Raw genomic sequence first — 20,147 nt, 5'->3', positions numbered from 1 at the left:
ACTGGGATCAACTTGTCCTAATAAGTACTTTTTCTTTTCTTTTTCCTTTTTTCTTTTTCTTTTCTTTTCTTTTTTTTTTTTTTTTTTTTTTTTTTTTTAATGATTTGTTATTCGTGAAGTAAATTCCAAACAAAATGAACTAGAGACACACTTGGGTGAATTTACCATGATCTGAGCCTTCTCCACCTAGTGGTGTTTATCTGAATTACAGGCACAGTGGGGGGAAGAAATCAACCAGCCCGCAGGACCCCACTATTTCAACAAAGACAAATGATACACATAAATAAATCGAAATAGAGAAAATGGCTAATAGCATCACAAACAATTTTGACCCCTTTGGATGTTGAGAAAATGGCAAATGCCTGCTATAGGCCTTAGATTAAAATAAGCACTTTCCCTCACAGAGGCATACGTTTTCAATGCAGAAGGAAATCTCCGGTGGTGGTTGTCTACTGTGGATCCCTGGCTCATGGGGGCACTGATGAAGTCTCAGTCCCACCATTTATAAATGAAGTAGCTTGAGGACTGTGGAAATTATGCCTTACCCACCAGAACATCCGTTTTGCACCCTGTGCTGCAGGTTTAACAAGAGGAACAGGTCCGAGCAGGAGTCCTTTAAATTCCTGTTCTTAGTTTGGCTTCATAACCACTTTGTGAATTTGGTATTTTGATTAAAGTTAGACTCAGAGAGAGGAAGACATCAGCTTTCCTGGGGAAATAGGGCCTTTCCTTTATTTATGTGTGAGATAACAACAAAATAAGGGTTCAGATTTAGGGTATATTGACTCTAGGTCTTATCCCCTTTTCTGCTTTGCAATGCAAAACCAGTGGAAATGGCACAGGGTCTCTTTCCTTTCTGTTTTTGTTTTTATGCACCAATTTTCTTTTAACACCTGTCACCAAAGTGTGACACGTTTTGTTTTGTTTTGATTACTTCTTTTTAAAACATTTTTATTTGTAACTGAGGCATAGTCAACATACAATATTGTGTTAGTTTCAGGCACACAGCGTAGTGATTTGGCAGTTCTGTACATTACAAAATGCTCGTTTCCTCCCAGAGGCCAAAGGGTGGCGCCTTCCTCTGATGGTTGTCAGGGGCGGTCATGTGTTAGCACCTGCTTCAGTGTGGATCCACCTACAGGATCATGAAAGAGAATTTAGCCCAAAGGGCCTCACTCCATAAAGGCACCGAGAAAAGGGACGCAGAGTGGAATGGGGCTTTCCCCACTGTCTTTAGAATTACGTTTTATAGGCGATGTGATAGCAATGTATAATTACCGACAAATAATCATAGCTCTTGTTCCCAGAAAGCTGGCTACGAGGTTTGCATAAATAGGACCTATCTTTCAGTGCTGTGTGGTATGGAGGAGGGAGGGCATGTCAGGGAGGACATGGACTTGAGTTTAAAACACAGCTTCATCACCTGCTAGCTTCACATCTTTGATCGTTACTTCTTCATCTCTCAAAGAAGGATAATAACATTGACCTCAATGTGCTTTGGAAGTTTAATTGATAGACCTGTACAGACAGTGCATAGCATAGTCCTTGAAATCAAATAGACACTTCAGAAACACTGGTTTCCTTGCCCTTCATCTGATCGTGAGTAGACCAGACCTCTCCGGAACACCTGCCGGTGGCGATGCAAATTAATCCCATTTTCACCTGAGTGCAGGTGTGCCTGTAGGAAATTGCTAAATGCTGTGATGCTGTCAGCTTGTCCAGGGAACCGCTGGTCAAGGAAGTGACATTTCAGCGGCGGTTTAAAGGAGGAGCTAGAAAGAACTAGGAGAAAAGAAAAGTGAAAAGTAATTTGGAGCAAATGTCTTGATACAGCTGTGGGACAGAACGGAGATCAGGTGTGAGGAGCCTAGAACCAGAGGGAGCCTGGGGCAGCAGAAGCCAAAAAGGCCAACAGAGACCAAGAACAGTCAGCAACTTGGAGGCCAGGCCTCCAAGGGGTTGTGGATTTTATTTCAAGAAGGAATAGAGGTCATTGCAGGTTTTAAACAGGAGAATGGCATGGTTTTCTGAGAGCTTGCTAGGTGCTGGGTATTATAATCCTCACTATTTTATGCACCGAGTACAATGGGGTAGAGTGAGGGCTAGGGAGATGAACTCATTCGCTTAAGAAAGCACATGGCCAGAGCCTGATTTACCTGAGGCTAACCTGCTCCTGAGCTTTCACCTTCATGGAGGTCCTGTAGTTCAGGTTACACAGCACACCCCATGTGGTAAATCTCTCTCATCTTCCCTCTGGCATGGTTCCATCCAGCCGGATTGCCTGTAATGCCATCCACAGCCCAGTGACTTCCCCACTGATGAATCCAGGGCACTCCACTTTGCTGGCAATGACCAGCCACTGGTCCACTTGGCATCTCCACCTGCACTTGTGAGAAAACGTGTACTCCCGACTCCCCTGCAAAGTTCCTCATCCTACAGTCCTTCAGGATCCAGTAACCGGAAGTTCCTTCTGCCCCCTGTCCAGGTTACAGAGCCGACTGTCACCTCCCGCTCCTGTCTCTCATATCCCTAATCCAATCTGTCGGCAACTTGCTCCTGCTCTACTGTCAGAACACATTCTCCTTCCTGATTTGAATACAGACCACCCCCATGTCCCACCTCACTATTATAAAAGTCTCCTCAGGATTCACCTGGTTTCCAGAGTGATCATCGTGAGTCACGAAGTCACAATTTGTTACTCATTTATTTAGAAACCCCCGGTGATTTTCTCTCTTACTGAGGGAAGGCCAAAGACCTCACCAGGACCCTCAAGACTACCTGTTTTGTTTTCTTGTTATTGCTCCTTTGTTTACCCTTTGTCTGTGGCTGCTGTCACGCCGCAAAAGCAGAACTGAATGCCTGCGACAGAGCCCTACGGCCCCCAGATCTAAAATATTTGCTGTTAGCCTTTTGCAGAAAGGGTTTCCTAGCCACACTCTGCGTAATTGGCACACTGTCCTCCAGATGTGCACACACACGTGAGCACATGCACAAGTCCACACACTTTTCTCACCTCATGTTCCAATACTTCCACGCCCTTCCTACTCTCTTCTAGCTACTCTGGCTTTTGTGCAATTTCAGGAAATTTCTAAGCATTTCCCCCACCGCAAGGAGTTCTGCTTGCTGCTTGCCTTCCCCAGACCACCCTTCACTCATCTCAAATGCAAAACTCCCCACCTGCCCTGCAGGTCTCTGATTACAAATGTCTACCCAGGTCTTCTCAGATAAAAGAGCACTGTCCCCTCCCCCCCCTTTCTTCTTCCCTTGCTTCCTCATCTTTCCTCGTCTCCATTACCTCCACTGGCAGTGTGTTTTTCTTTCTGTATTCTCTATCCCTCTACTAAAATATCAGCACTCTGAAAGGGGACACTTGAACTTCTTCACTGTTTTTATCATCTGTGACCTGAAAGGAGCCAGGCACATAACTGATGCTCAGTTATCACTTTTGAATGGATCTGACAGTAGGTGGAGTAGAGTAGTAATCATAGCCTACGTTCTAGAATGTTCCTTGCATATCCACTGTGGGCTGGGCTGTTGCTGAGCACTTTCACATACATTGATTTCATGTTTACCCTCTCTACAATCTTGGTGAGAAGGGGCCCTTGTTTCTCTCTTGTGCTTTCCATAAAAAGATAAGGATATCCCTGAAACAATGTGCTATGGGAACTGTTGTGCACACTGGCAGGAAGGGGCTGTGTCTCCGGTGTGCTCACAAGTGACCATTCCTGAGGTCTGAGCCACTTTTTCCTCCAGGTGGCAGCTAGGAAAAGCGGTGTCTCTTTAAAATAACTCCCATCATTGAGATACTAACAATAAATCAGAGTTAGATGATTTTTCCTAAAAGGATTAAATCCAGGATCCTTCCCCAGAAATTTAGTTCCCGCCACAATGGGCATCCTGTTTACTGTGTTCTCGATAAGAGAGTCCTTACTGGACAATGTCAGAGTGGAGTTAAAGGCCAAAGAACATGTGGGTGTCGTGCTCGGAATGTTCCTGTGTGTTGAATACCATGTACGTGTGTACATCTCAGCGTGCTGCCTGGCACTGATCTTGTTTTGTTTATTGTGCTGTAAAAATATGCATACCACCACATTTACCATTCTGACCACTTGGGAGTATACACTTTAGCGGCATTAGTTCTTTCATAATCACCATTGTCCGTTTCTGGAACTTGTCCATCTTCCCAAGCTGAAACTCTGCCCCCAGTAAACCCTTGCTCCCCACTCCCCACTGCCCCCAGTCCCTGCAACCACTCTTCCACTTTCTGCCTCCAAATTTGACTCCTGGAGGAGCCTAATGTAAGTGGAATCATACAGTATATGTCCTTCGGTGGCTGGCTTATTTTCACTGTGTGTGACGCCTTCGAAGTTCATTCATGCTGTAACACATGACATTTCCTTCCTTTTCAAAAACGGAAAAATATTCTATTGTACATACGTAGCACCTCGTTTATCTGTTCCTACATTGACGGATGCTGGGTTGCTCCACGTTTCGGCTACTGTGAGTAAGGCTGCTTTGAAAATGGGTGTGCAAATATCTGTTTGGTCCCTGCTTTCAGATCTTTGGGGTAAATGTCCAGAAGTGGAATCCCAGAATTATATGTTAAGTCTATGTTTATTTATTTATTTTATTATTTTTTTGAGGAACTGCTATGATGCTTTATTAAATTTAAATTTTTCATTTTACTTAAATTTGTTTTATTTAAATGTAAGACTTTAATGACACTGTTAAGGAACTCCTGAATGTCTAGATTAACATTTTAAAATCTGGATCGAAAGACTGGTTTTGAGAAATGTTACGAAATAACAAAAAGGGCTGGTCTTCCAGCTGGGTCTCGTGTCACAACTTAGTCAGAGACACTGCAGACTGCCCTAAAGACCACTTCATAGGAAGGCACAGGTATTCTGTATTTTTTTTCCTGTGTTTTTGTCCTCTGAATGAGTCAGCTGAGGAAGCTGAGAGGCTGAGGGAGAACTGACAAGCTTTCTGTATTTTTTCCTTCCCGGTTCCCCTGACTCCACCGACTCTGTATCATCAGTGCCAAGCCAGTGAGCCAAGCACTCAGGCTCTTTCCTTACAACCCATCTGTGACCTCATGGACCTCCGGATGGGCATTAACTGACCTTGCCAGACCCAACTAGAGAGCTAGAATCATACAATAACGTCCACTCAGCACAGAGATTGACGTTATTAGGCGTAGGAAGAACGCCAGCCCTTTGTGGTCAGAACGTCTCCCTGGAAATAGGAATTAGAGGTGGGGCTGGGTCCTCCTCTATACTCTGTTCCCAACTCAGTTAGCCTCCTCTTGGCCATCCTGATACCCTCACTCTTGGAGAGAATGAGTCCTCCTCTCACTTCTTTTTTTTTTTAATTGATAGGTCTCCCAAAGCAAATAACATATTACACAGAATGTAAAGAAATAGCACAAATGAGAATAAAGGTGCTCAAAGAAAACCGTTTTTCTACTCACAGTGCTTCAGACTCCAAAGGTGTGGGATCTTTCCTCATACCAACAACCAGTTCTCCACCAGTGCACACCAGTTGGGCCCCGTACCATTTAGTGCAGTCTGAAGCCATCCCCCTGGGGTTGACACTGACCCTGCTGTCAAGGTCATGGGCTCAATCCCACAGGGCTGCCCCCACTTCAGATGCCAGGCACAGTCTAGATTGTCATCTGTATGCTTGACCACCTGGGTATAACCGGGGGTTCCCACAGCCCCTTCCTCTGGTTGGTTACTTTGCTAAAATAGCCCGAAGGACTCAGAGAGGGTCCTTCACTTTCACTTGCGTGGACTGCTTTATTACAAGGGTCTGAAGGAACAGCCAGCTGAAGAGGTTCATGGGGCAAGGTCTGGAAGGGTCCTGAGAGCAAGGTTTCTGTCCCAGTGGTGTGTGGGTATGTCTCCCTCCTGGCACCCAGATACATTCATCAACCCTGCAGCTCTCTGTGGCTCAGGGTTTTTATGGAGGCTTCCCCACTTGACATGATCCATCCTTAACTCGTTCTCTAACTCCCTCCCCTCCTCAGAGGTTGGAACCAAAGTGGCACTGAAAGTTCCAAACTTCTTTTCAAGGCTTGGTCTTTCTTGTGACAAGCCCCTATCCTATAACCATGCAGAAGCTCACCAAGAGTCATCTCATTAGAACAAAAAAGGCTTTTGTAGCCCAGGAACCTCCAAGGGATATAGGACCTCTTGTCTAAGACTCTCCCATCACCTGCATCACTCAGGATATTACACAGGTTATAGGATGTCTATGTTAGGAATGAGTGCAGAGACCAAATATATATATATATATATATATATATATATATATATATATATATATATATTAGGTCACAGGTGCTTTGTCTAAAAAAAGGATAGAGAGGAAGAAACTCATCTACTTAGTGCCACTTATCTATTTCACCTGCCTTCTCTCTCTCTCGAGACTTTTGAAGGTTCATTGTGGCACCCTAGTGCTCAGTGGAACCCACTTTGGAAACCACTGAAGTCAGTGACTCCGTATTGTTAACCAACTGTAATATGCAATGAATGGGGCTCTCCCATATGGCGGCTCCTGTACCTGTGAACAGGATTTCTAAATGCATTTCACAAAAATACAGCTGTTCATCAGAAATCTAGAGGTAGATAATATATCAACAATGATTCCTGCCATCTGTTGGTGGTGAGCAATATGGATGAAATTTTATTCTGACTTACTGCTGTGTGTGACTGCCACAATACCATGTGGTTGGTAAGCACAGGAGCCACAGTTCAAACCTAGGAAATGTGGCTCCCCTACTTTTCAAAAGTTGCACATTACAGCCTTTTTTAAAAAAAAGTCAGAATAAGTAAGTGGAGAAGCTTCTGTGTACAGCAAACATTGAGAGCCAAGAGCTGTATCTGTTGTGCTGCCCACCTCCATTGTTCCAATACCACTGTGAGAGGAGTCTGTCCCTGGCTGAAGTCACCAACCCACTTCTTTGCAGGACCCAAGGCCCCTGGACGTAGTCCTGGGCCCTCAAAGACATCAGCAGAGCTCTTTAGCAAGTTCTAGCAATTAAAGTGATTCAGTTAAATGTTCAGAGCTACAAAACAATTCGTTTGGTCCAAGATTGGGTCTTTGGGATTGAATTTTCAATCAATTTCCACATCTCTTTTGCTCCTTCTTTTTGCCTTGTAAGGGGGGACTGTTCTTTTTAATTATGCAGATGCTTCCTCTTAGGTCTTATTTTCTTCCTCAGGGCTCCCTGCAGAGAATTTGCTACAGCTGATTGATAAGAAGATATTGATTCCAAGGGCAGAGTTCAGGAATATTCTTATAAATGGATCATGTTGTTAATAAAGGGTCACTGCAGAAGGGGCTTTGGGGTGCGGAAGTTGCTGAAATCAGAGCTCTCAGCGATGGTAGCAAGAGAGAGAAAATGGCCCCATGACCCATGCTGAAGAAGGGAAATTAAGAGAAGGAAAGCATGGGATCAAAATGACCATTTGTCAAATACCTCTGGCCTCTGAGCTCTGCTAATACTAACCTCGTGACCTTGGACAGGCTTTTCAACATCTCACACCCAAGCTTCTTCAGCTGTAAAGTGGTATCAGGTATAAGATATAAGGTATAAGGTATAACATCTTCACAGGATGTTGTCAGGATGAAACAAAACAATATATGTCAAGTGCTTGCCTGCCACAACATAGACACTAGGAATGTCTGTTGTTATAGCCATTATCCTGTTATTATCTGTGCTTTTCCTAACTTTCCCCAGTGATAGGTTATCAGCTGGAATTTTGGGCTTCAAAATCATAAAACAAAATTGACATAATTCTCACTTGTCAGGTGAGGAGATTTTGGCTTCTGTTTATGATTTTTATATGAAAATCAGACAAAAATAATGACTGTTGGGCAATAGAATGTGTAGAAAGGAAGGAAGGAAGGAAGAAAAAAAGGAAGGAAGGAAGGAAAGAAAGAAGCAAGTTGAGGGGCGGGACATGTAAATTTTGCAACTGTCCTCAGTTTAATGTTTGGCATTCTGTCCTCATCACTGACTGGGTAGGGCTTCACAGCCAACTGGCAATTTGCTGTATGAGAAAATGAAGATTTATAAAAAGCCAAATTGGACAAATGGTGAATAATTGATTTAGCTGACCTGACAATTCCCACTTGTACGTAACACAGAATGTTTTATTCTGGTTGTAATTTAGTTTTCTGGGCACCCTCCCTCCTTTGAGCAGTTCACAATAGAGGCCTAGCTGCCTTCTGACTCTGCCATACAGCAAAAAAATTTTAGATGATGATCTCTGTCCTCATGGCATCCTAGCATAATCTATAATAAGTATGGTTCATAATAGATACTCTTTGAAGAACGTGAGGATCTTTTATTTAGTTCTCTGATGTAGAATACAGTTTGGTTCCTACTTAATAAAACTTGAATATATTTGGCTGGATAAAAGAATTACTATGTTTACCCATCTTAAAATACAGTCTTTGGGAATAAAGTAAACCAAAATAGATAAAAGAAACATAAAACCAACAATATTGTATCATTGTCTAAAATCGCCTTGCTCGCATCTGGGTACAGTACATGCCATCTTAGAACACATTAACAAAGGGAGTGTTTATTTCCAATCTTGGCCTCCCAAGGGGATGCATATTCCTTGGGCATTCCCACATCAATGATTATGTGAGTTACAGATAGCTTAATGAACAAAATACAGAAGCATATGAGGATATTTAGAAGATCTCTCATAGCCCATGCTAAAATCATGCATCACTAGGATTGAAAGTGTATCTGAGAGATCATTTTGGTTAACCTCTTCATTATAGATTCTGTTTCATTCAATAAACATATAGTGAGCTCCTAGAAGGTGACATGAATTAGGCTCAGGTTATTAATAGGGGAATATGTTTTAGGGGGGAAACTAAAGAAATAAAAAAAGGGGGGTGCCATCAAGGCGTTTATATGCTAGTGGAAAGGCTGTCTGGCTGTGTAGAAGGGCTGAGGCCAACACCGTGAGGTCAGTGTGAATAAGGTACTCTAGGAGCAGTTTGGGAGGAGAAAGCTACTTTGTGTTATCAGCCTGGCCAGCAGAAAACCATCCTTAAATATAAGCTCATTTTCATTTTACTCATTCATCAAAAATCTGTTGACCATCTTCTCTCCACCAAAATCCTGTGCTGAGCATTTGGAGATGCTGAATACAATAAACATGATGCCTTCATGGACCCAAAGTCAAACAAAGATGGTTAGAAATTGAACAGGAAATCGCAGTGTCATGAGTTTTCTCCAATGTTGGCATGTTCCCCTGATTCTGATAAACCTGTGTTTCTTGGAATGCCTGTGGGAAGTGATAACCTGGCATGGTGACAGATTGCCCTGTTTTTAACCCCTCATTCTCACGTTGGAGAGGTGAGGTACGTGAATGAGATAGTGGTTAGCTTATCTTTATTAAAAAAAAAATAGATCTCCAATAAACATGAGTTGTCCTATTTTTTCTAGCCAAAACACTAATGAACTGAAAAACTCATCATGCGTTCTTGCTCATTTCTGAACTGTGAGTCAGGAATTTTCAGTGGGAGTGTTAGTTCTGCCAGGGATCAGATGTGCTTCTGTATCTGCAAGATCTGATTCCGTTATATTGAGCCTCATTTTCTTTTGACGGGACATGAGGAAGTCATGCTCGCTACACACCAGATCTGTGTGTTCTGACGGTTAGTGTAGAATGCTGTTTACTGACCACAGGAAGTCACTCACGACACTAGAAGGGTCTTTGGATATATGGTACAGTTAAGCTGAAATACTTTGCGAAGATAATGGATGCTTCGGACACAGGCTTAGTGGTATTTTCTGTAAGTGCCACATGACTGCTCTTCTTTTCAAATTTATGATACAGCAGCTCCCCCAGATTGGGAACATAGAATTCATATTATAAATATGAACCACCAACAATTAAAAAGTGCATGTTTTCAATGCATTATATCCTGGAGTTTTTGTTTTTGTCTTTTTTTTTTTTTAGATTATTTATTTGTTTATTTGACAGAGATAACAATCAGGCAGAGAGGCAGGCAGAGAGAGAGCCCGCTGAGCAGAGAGCCCAATGTGGGACTCGTTCCCAGGACCCTGAGATCATGACCTGAGCTGAAGGCAGAGGCTTTAACCCACTGAGCCACCCAGGCACCCCTCCTGAAGTTATTTTTAAAAAACAATGAGAAACTGATTATGGCAATGTGCAGAGGCTCTGTGCATGAGTTTGCCATCTGTGGCTGTGACACTGGGGGATTTATTTGGCCTCTCTGCATTTCTGATTTTTTCTCCTAAAAATAGGGCTCCCATTGAGCTACTTAACATAGAAAAGGTATGTGGATTACACATATGAGTGTCTGCCACATGGTAAGTTCTCAGTGACTGTTAGTGTGGATTCCCCAGCTAAGAGTGGTGTCTCTGCTCTCGAGTGCCTTCACTACTGGACAGATTTCCACTCACGTGGGTGGAAAGTGGCGAAGCTGATATTTGAATTCTGTTAGGCATCAGAGACTGTGCTCAAATTACTCTACTGTCTCACTGATCAGAATCAATGACTTTTATATATTAGGACTCTGATAATATAAACCTATTGGGGGGGGGTGCCTGGGTGGCTCAGTGGGTTAAAGCCTCTGCCTTTGGCTCAGGTCATGATCCCAGGGTCCTGTATTAGAGCCCCGCATCAGGCTCTCTGCTCAGCAGGGAGCCTGCTTCGCTCTCTCTCTCTGCGCCTATTTCTCTGCCTGCTTCTGATCTCTGTCAAATAAATAAATAAAATCTTCAATATATATAGATATAGATGTAGATATAGCCCTATGGGATTCTCCTTCCTGCCAAACTTTTCACACCTATCTGTTGACTGTTCTGTTTACCCCATGAAAACTGGTATTTGTTGTTAATACAATTCTTCCCTCTTTGTCCTAGGACCAGAACTGTAATCCAATTAAGTTTTAGTTCTGATGAAACATTAGCACTCGGAGTTTGAGATATATTATTAGAGAGGATTATTTTTTGAATTTTTATCTTTTACATATTCAGTAGTATATGTGTGGCAGAGGTTTCTGATTTCTTTTTTTCTTTTTTCTTTTTTCTTTTTATTTTTACTTTATTTTTAATTAAATTAATTTATTTATTTTCAGAAAAACAGTATTCATTATTTTTTCACCACACCCAGTGCTCCATGCAATCCGTGCCCTCTATAATACCCACCACCTGGTACCCCAACCTCCCACCCCCCGCCACTTCAAACCCCTCAGATTGTTTTTCAGAGTCCATAGTCTCTCATGATTCACCTCCCCTTCCAATTTACCCCAACCCCCTTCTCCTCTCTAACACTCCTTGTCTTCCATGATATTTGTTATGCTCCACTTGAGGTTTCTGATTTCTTGCTTGTGTCATGGCTAGCCAGCTTTTTGATCTAGGGGAGCAAGATATTTGAAGCACATGATGGTGAAACATACTAATGATAGCAGCTGTTATTTTTAGCACACACTATGTGCCATGTACATTATATACTTTATTTCTAGTTTCATAATAATCTTGAAAGCTAGATATCATTTGATTGATTTAGAAATGGAGGCTCAGAGGACTTATATAACCTGCCCATCATAAAAAGCTTTAGAACCCAGATTGCAACCAAAATTAGCCCATCACCAAGCTCAGCAAATCACACTTCTACTTTGCCTCCCCAGAGGGGAAGGAAATGATGTTTACAGGAGGAATAGGAAGAGAAAGCCTGTTCTAACTGACCAAAAATGTGTGTATATGTGTGTGTGTGTACATGTGTAAAGTGATATTTTTTGTGTGTGAATCAAGATCTTGCACATACAAACAGGACAGAGGATCACAGGGGAAGCGAGGGAAAATTGAATGGGAAGTCATCAAAGAGGGAGACAAAGTGTGAGAGACTCTTAACTCTAGGAAATAAGCTGAGGGTTGCTGGAGAGGAGATGGATGGAGGGAGTAGGGTAATTAGATGATGGGCATTAAGGAGGGCACATGAGGTGATGAGTACTAGGTGTTACATGCAACTGATAGATTATTGAACTCTGCATCTGAAACTAATGATGTACTATACATTGGCTAATTGAATTTAAATAAAAAAAGAAAAAAGATAATGCACACATTCTGAAGACCTTGCTACTTAAATGAACCTAGTAATTATACTTTTTGTAAAATAAAAAAAAAAATCTTTGCATGGGAAATAACCATTTCATAACAATTGGTATGGGAAATCTTCATTTTGCTCTAACAGATTTGCTTAAATGAGCTAGGTATCCATGTTGTGCTTTTTCTCCTGACAACCATGACTGATTCTGATTTCACCCCCCATCAGGGGCAAATAAATACTGTTGCAGTATTTATTAATTTATTAATATTTATTATTAATTCATTATTATTAATTTTAATGCAACAGGTATAGCTGTTACACAAAGTAATGATAGCTTAGGTTCATGTAGAAGTTCAACATTCTTACCGGATCAACTTCACTATTACCCAGAGAAATAATCAACTTCCCATTGTCCTCATTGAATGACAGTGGTCATAGTTGAGAAAAGTAGGGTACAGAGTAGTTAAGAGCTTGCCAGATATAAAACGGTCAGGAAAAGCAGAAATTGGGACTTACACCTGATCTGTGGGTGCCCCAAATAATGTTCTTTCTTTTTTTTTTAATATTTTTTAAAAATTTATTTGAGAGAGAGAGAGAGAGAGAGAGAGAACATGAACATGGGGTAGGAGCAGAGGGAGAGGGAGAAGCAGACCCCTCACTGAGCTGGAAGCCTGATGCGGGGCTCCATCCCAGGAGTCTGAGATCATGACCTAAGTCGAGGGAAGATACTTAACTGACTGAGCCATCCAGGTGCCCCAGAAGAATGTTATTTCATCAGTCTCACACTGTTATGCTAGAGTAGCCAGAAGAGAGGCATCCAGGAGTTTGGGGCAGCAATGACCAACAGAAGCAATCATTTAAATGGCAGTAATTACCACAGGTTGGTGTTTCATTGATGTTATTAATTTTTAACTGAGTACTCACTTTGGTTACTTAAACACAAAATTTAAATTGCCAGTCATATCCCTAATTATCTATAATCAGATTTTTGCTGCGAACCTATTTATTTTACAAATAGTTTTGTTAAAAAATACTCCAGAAAGTGGGACACCTGGGTGGCTCAGTCATTAAACATCTGCCTTTGGCTCAGGTCATGATCCCAGGGTCCATATTGGGATCGAGCCCCATATTGGGCTCCCTGCTCAGCAGGGACCCTGCTTCTCCTTCTCCAGCTTCCCCATGCTTGTGTTCCCTCTCTCACTATATCTCTCTGTCATAAATAAATAAATAAAATCTTTTAAAAAAATTCCAGAAAGTTTAGAAGTAAATATAACTTATGTAGAATTAATTGAGCATATAGTACATGCAATGCAGTTTCCATTCTAGAAGGATAAAGGTAAGGCTATGAAGTATTACACTAGAATAGTGGATGTTGTATAGTGGATGTTGTATGAGTATAGATGACTTACTCTAGAGGGTGGTGATAAATATAGCTTTGATATATGTGTCACATGAGAAAACTAAAACAATTCAGAAACAATTTCCTTTATTCAAAGGAAAACTATCCATGGATTGGGGAAGTACAGTGCCTTGCAAACAGTAGAGCACTATTCCCAAGGCATTTCAGGTAAGAATGAGTTTTATAATGTTAGGAGGGGCAACATGGACATGGGACATGGTTGGCTAAGGTATGAGGAATTTTGTTATAAATCTAGTAGCTCCTGTTTTCCAGGGTAAAGTAAGGAGCTAAAGCTGAGTTGGAGGGTTGTGATTGGTATCCATTTTCCTTGACAGGTGTTTCCCTTAAGTACAGACTAACTTATGTTTAAATTTGCAGCATGGGCAGCTTCTATTTTGTGGGTCTCGATATAAGAATTAACATTATCACAGGTGAGGATATTTAAGTTGGGTCTTGAAGGATTTTAAAAGTTCACCATAGGGGCACCTGGGTAGCTCAGGCCTCTGCCTTTGGCTCAGGTCATGATCCCAGGGTCCAGGGATCGAGCCCCACATCGGGCTCTTTGCTCAGCAGGGAGCCTGCTTCCTCCTCTCTCTCTGCCTGCCTCTCTGCCTACATGTGATCTCTGTCTGTCAAATAAATAAATAAATAAGAATTACTTATAAAGAAGTTCACCAGAAATATGCAGGGAGAATAGAATAGAATCCAGACTGAGGTAAGTATCATATGAACTATTAGTAAGCCATGAAAAGGCAGTTTTAAAAACAGCAAATGGAGAACAATTTAATGTGTCTGAAGATAGAATAGGAAATGTCTGTAGATAAAATTGAACAAAAAATGTGCGACTTGTGATGAGTCTAGTTTACCCTGGTGAAGAGTGTAGACTGTATCCTGTAAGCTGGGGGAAGTCATTGACTGTTTTCGAGAAGGGGAGTGACACGAGCAGATGTATGAGAACTATTTCATGGGCAGGGACGTGGGGAATACACACGTGGCACGGGAAGAGAGGAGACAGGCTCAGAGGCTGATGCCACAGGACTGGCAGGAGGTGGCAGTCCCATAGGGCAGTGTCAATGGGGAGGGTGATGATGCCCCAAAAGGAGGAGGAACCAAAGTCTGTGGGAATGTTTCCCAGTAGCTTGTGAGGACCAGATCTTGAACTTCTACCCTACACTCTTCGTGCCTTCCTCAGAGGAAGAGCTGTGATAAGAATGTTTAGGCTTTCTTATTTGATTTAATTTATCTTCAAAATTTTTCAAAAGAAACTTGTCTTTGCTACAACAAATTAAGCAGTTTAAAACAGCTCATAATATTTCTTTAGCCCATTCCTTGTCCTTATAGGAAACCATTTTTTAAAAAGGATTTTATGTATTTGAGAGGAAGACAGAGAGAGCACAGGTAGGGGCGAGGGGCAGAGGGAGAGGGAGAAACAGCTCCCCGCTGAGCAGGGAGCCCCATAGGGCTCAATCCCAGGACTCTGGGATCATGAATGGATCTGAAGGCAGATGCTTAACCTACCCAACCACCCAGGTAACCGTCTAGGAAAGTAGTTTTAACGGCATGATGGGTATCTTTGCTTTCATTTTCTTTCTTTCTTTCTTTCAAGATTTTATTTATTTGAGAGAGAATGAGAAAGCAAAAGCAGTGGGGAGGGACAAAGTGAAAGCGAGAGATAGGCTCCCCACTGAGCAGGGAGCCAGAGGCTGGACTCAATCCCAGGACCCTGGGCTTATGACCTGAGCTGAAGGCAGATGCTTAAGGACTGAGAGACCCAGGTGCCCATCTTCGCCTTCATTTCAATATTAATGTAAAACATATAGACCTATGCTTTTTGTCCTTTTTATTGAAAGCATCAGATTCATTCATACATATTTCTTCGACTTGCTTAAACTCTCTACAAATGTCTCACTTTTACAATTCATCATGGACATCCCTTGAGGGTAATAGATCGCAATTTAACTCATTTTTTTTTTTTAAGTTTCCTTATTTAGACACATGCAGCTTGTGTCTTTTTTTGTCACTAGAAACTATTAAACAATTCTATTTGCACATCTTTTTGTTAATGTGTAAACAATAGCTGCAGAAATTAAAAAAATATCATTCTGTACCTGTTCACAACTAGAAAAGGACCTTACAAGTATCAACCAACAGGTGATTTACAAATGAGACATCGGAGGCACTGAAAAGTGCGGGAAAGAGCTCAGAGTCATATAAGCAGTTTGGCGGTGTCTCTGAAGCCAGAATCCAGTCCCCTGGCAGCAGCCTAGCCCCCTTTCCATAGGGCAGGTGCTTGTAGAGAATGAAGAAGTCGGCCCCCAAATGGTGGGGGACTTGTCATCGGAACATGGAATCCACATGGAGAAGGGATTTTCCTGGCCTAATTTTAATCATAGGACAGCCCTTCTTCTAACCAAAGCCTCCTGTGCCACAGGCCAAGGGCAGGGGTGAGAGAGAGCTCTGAACTCACCTCAGCCTGTCCCCGGAGGCAACCAAAGAATTCACCCTTCCTTCTGCTCTAAGGAAGTGCCCTTCCAGCAAAAGTGTGTGATTTCCTGGTTGGTGGACAGAGGGCAGCTGCTCTTGCCTTCCTGGAGCAGACCCCTTTGACCTCTGAAATGTCCTTGGAGGCCCTGTCTCACTTACCCCTTATGGGCACAGCCTCTTGGCTCCTGGCTCCTGGGAATAGGCAGGAGAGAAAAACGCTTTGGTGTTCCTACCATGAAATGCTAACCAGAAGACAATCAGTGACCTCTTTCTCTAATGCTTTTCAGGCCTGTCCAATCTTCAGAATCACCCAGAGCTGATAATAGTGTATAGGTTACTGATCCCAAACACACAAATATACATGTACGTATATTTTTCCTTTGGAATTGCTGTGTGTATATATACACACACCCCTATGTAGATAGATAGATAGATAGAAATATAGATAAAGATATGTATCTATATATATGACAATTCCAGAGAAGAAAATATTTATTATGCATTATTTAAAGTCCATTATTTACATATCATATATGTATTCTATAGTAGTTTTTCTTCGGAGTCCCCAGGTATTGCGACGATTAGCACACTTTTGACCTGTGGCCCATGTCCAACATTGTTATTTTCTCAGTGAGAAAGTTGCGGTCTAGAAATGTTCTACAACTTGCCAGAAACCATTCAGCATGTCTGTGGCGGAGCCGGGACCACTCCCTGTCTCCTAGGTCAAAATTCTTTCACCAGATTTATAAATACAGATTCCTTTTAAAACCAAGAGAGATTTATCTTTGTCAACGTGCCACTGTGAGAGGATGTGGGGAGGGGGGAACAGACACCAGACAAGTATTCAGGTTTTCATGGTGTTGAACAGAAGCAGCGTTTCTGAATTGAGTGACGGGGGTGCAGGAAGGTGGGCGCCCAGAGTCCCGGTGATACGTGGGGGCCGCAGGTCTTGGCCAGCTTGTCCTATTACAAAGACTGGCGAATGGACAAAGCCGGTCTAATTCATCTCCCAAGCATGTGAAAGACATTTAGAGACTGAATGATTTTCAGTCCCCCTAGGTTTGGGAATTAAAGGTAAATACGGTACGGAAAATGCTCAGGCCTGGCTTTAAAGACTTGTGTGAAATGCTTCCCAAGGGGGGAAATGCAGGTCACTAAAAGGTTGCTTCTCACTAATGCCCTTGATTGGCTGTTGGTGCGCAACTCCCTCTGAAGTGACAATCAGTCCAAGTGACCACTGCCCTCTTGCTGCAATTATCAATGGTCCGGCAATTTCCCTCAATTTTAATCAATTTGGTTTGTGAATAGCCCTTTTCTTTGTTTGAGACAAAAGAGGCAAGTGTTCAGTCAGGATGCCTGGCTTCTCCCGGGCAGCTCCTGTTTTCTTTAGGAAGCTTGTGGAGACCCCGTCCACTTTTAGGCGCGGCAGAAGACTGGCATCTCCTTTCAGTAGAGCAAGAGCCATTCCAGCACAGCTCAGTGTGACATGGTCTTGAGAGCCCTGGGTGCAGTAGAATGGGGGTGGGAGGAGATGGGCTGGGGGTGGGGAGAAGGGTAGCATGAACGTAGACTTACCGGTTGGGTCTGTTGGCATGCCGGTTAAAATGCAGGGCTTAGTTAAATTCGGATTGCAGATAAATGACAGATTCCGGTGGAGCATATTTGCACTGAGTGATTGTATGAAGTCCTCTCTTAACTGGGTGTCCTCTGTTGTCTGTCTACATCTGACAATGCTAGCAGGGAGAGAGAAAGAGAGGAAGGGAATGAGATGCGAGTCCATGAAGTCAAGAGTGTGAAGGGCAAGACGAGCGACAATGACCATCTGTCAAAGCACTTTCACTCATTCATGTATTTGTGTATTCAAAGATTCATTGATTGAGAAAAGATGTACTGAGTCTGCTATGCAGCCAGCGTTGTGATGGGGATATTAAGATAAATGAAGCAGATTAGTGTGACTGAAGATGTACAAATCCAGGTCATGGTATACTATGATAAATACCACAAAACTTGGTACCACTGTGGTATCTGGTGTTTTTCCGTCCATCACATTGGAGAGGTCTGGCCAACAATGGCTGAGTTCCCAGCCCAATAAAGCTTGGGGATATACCAATCTTCCCCGATCAGGAATCTTTCCCTTTTCATTTTCTTCTCACCACATTCAAGTTGTTGCTCCAGGGAGTAGCCGCGTGGGTGAAGCATGAATAGCAAACACCTATATGTTTTATTTCTGAGACAAATGGGTTTATCTGGAGAAGCTTAAACCGGGTATCTAAGTATAGAAATTGGGCCACAGCCATTAATATAGTTCACAGCTGTGTAAGAAAAAAAATTATATAAAGGAGGATGTGATATGTCTACTTCAAGTTCTTTCTAGATGAGAGGCCCTAAGGCATCTTATTAAAATTTATTTTTAAACTTGGTCCAGACTGTTTGCCTGCTATTCTATTTTCTGTGAAGGGTTGTAATGCCTTTTGTATGTGTTCCCTGCTGTCTGTGGTATACACACACACACACACACACACACACACACACACACACCCTACATCATATGCACAAATACACTCTTTTAAAATCAGAGTTGGAATTATCAAAAAGTTAAAACCAATCTAATGAAGAATCAGTAAAAATTGGGGTTTAAAAGCATTTGCGCAGCACCTAGTAGCTGCTGATGGGAATGCGGAGATACACAAGAGACAGTTTACTGACCTTGTAAAGGGAATTCATAGAATGTTAATAGAAATGAGTTGTTCACCAAGGAGTCCTTGCTTCAAACGCTGGCCACGCCACAGCATCCTTTGTTGGAGTCTCCCCCGCACCCACAAATTGCAATCCATTCATGTCGGAAGTTTCACTAGTGCAGGGTATGAACCCAGCACCCTGGACAAGGTTGATTTGCTTGGAGTGGACACCCGACTCAAGGACTGTCAGTTGCCAGCATACTGTGGGTGGCATGGAAAGGCTGGACGATGATGGGCTTAATAGTGACCGCCTTCACAGTCAGATTTTCTCTCTCAGAGATGAGCAGACAGCAGAGGAGGAAAAAAGGGGTGTGTGGTAACATCCAGGTGAGGGGAATCCGGGCTCAGAGGCTCCACAAGCAGCCCCATTCCAAGGGAGGCACAAGTGACCGCTGGCCGGTGTGCAGGTGCCCACGTGTGCACATTGTGCGTGTGAGAAGGATGCTTGTTGGGACCTAGCGGACCTTCCTGTTCTTGGAGGTGTTTCCATCTCTCTGACGCCAAGATGTCTGACTATCGCTGTTCTTTCCAGAAGCAAGATTGTGGAATGCTCCTGTTCCCAGGAGACCTGGAGGAGCATCTCTGTATTTGTATGGCCATGAGTTTTATTACAGTACCCTGTTACCTGAAGTAATCCAAAGGAGGCATGTGCTCTTTCTAAGCAAAGGATTAACTCACAAACCCAGACTCAGCAACGGAACTATATGACAAGGCGGCATGGAAGGTGTGCTTAACATAGAGGGAAAAGAAGCTGCAAACAGTGAAGAGGAGCTGGTTTCTGCTTGGGGAATTAGACACAGCATCTGAAATTGGCTCTAAAGGAGGGGTCAAGAGTTTTCTAACCTAGCCTGGGTACCTTCTAAGGAATTAAATAGAACCATGTGGTTGTATTAAAGCATTCCTCTGCCTACTGAGTTGAAATCAGTTGTCCATATGGCAACCCATCAACACACACACACACACACACACACACATTTGACATTTACTGGTCTCACTATCTACATGATGAAGCACTTTCATGTCTTTCCATTCATTCCTTCTTACAGAGAAAAATTATGAAGGAAAGAAAAACCTAAGAAAACAAGCAACCAGTCATTAAGCTTATACCTTGCCTCCTACCAGATGCCTGTGTTACCTCCCAGGAAACTCACAAGAATTGGCTGATACAGTGCTCCTTTTTTAAAGGTAAGTTAACTGAATCAGAATGGGTAAGTGATTTGCTCTAATATCACGCAAATAGTGAGGATACAGGTTTCTTTCTAATTAAAATAATGTAAAAATAAAAACAAAAGCTTCAGGGTTGTCAGGTGGGACCTGTTCACAAATCTCTCCTTATACCCTGCACCAAAGTCCTCTGGTCACTTCTTCTCTTTATGTGGCTCAGGGTCTACCATGGCCACATTCAACCCAGTGTCAGAC

General features: G+C 42.6%; 1 long non-coding RNA gene across 1 annotated transcript in view; it reads left to right on the top strand.

The window, feature by feature from the left end:
* The window catches only part of LOC131828003 (uncharacterized), a 29,176-nt gene extending 9,269 nt beyond the window's left edge, over nt 1-19,907 (top strand). Inside the window, exons 2-3 of the long non-coding RNA XR_009352176.1 lie at nt 19,261-19,452; nt 19,775-19,907. This is a non-coding gene — a long non-coding RNA (uncharacterized LOC131828003). The remainder of the gene's footprint in view (nt 1-19,260; nt 19,453-19,774) is intronic.
* The last annotated feature ends 240 nt before the right edge of the window (nt 19,908-20,147 follow it).

The sequence above is a fragment of the Mustela lutreola genome, chromosome 3, assembly GCF_030435805.1.
Source record: "Mustela lutreola isolate mMusLut2 chromosome 3, mMusLut2.pri, whole genome shotgun sequence".
Lineage (NCBI taxonomy): Eukaryota > Metazoa > Chordata > Mammalia > Carnivora > Mustelidae > Mustela > Mustela lutreola.
The sequence above is the reverse complement of the archived record's forward strand: the minus strand, read 5'-3'. Positions and strand labels throughout refer to the sequence as shown.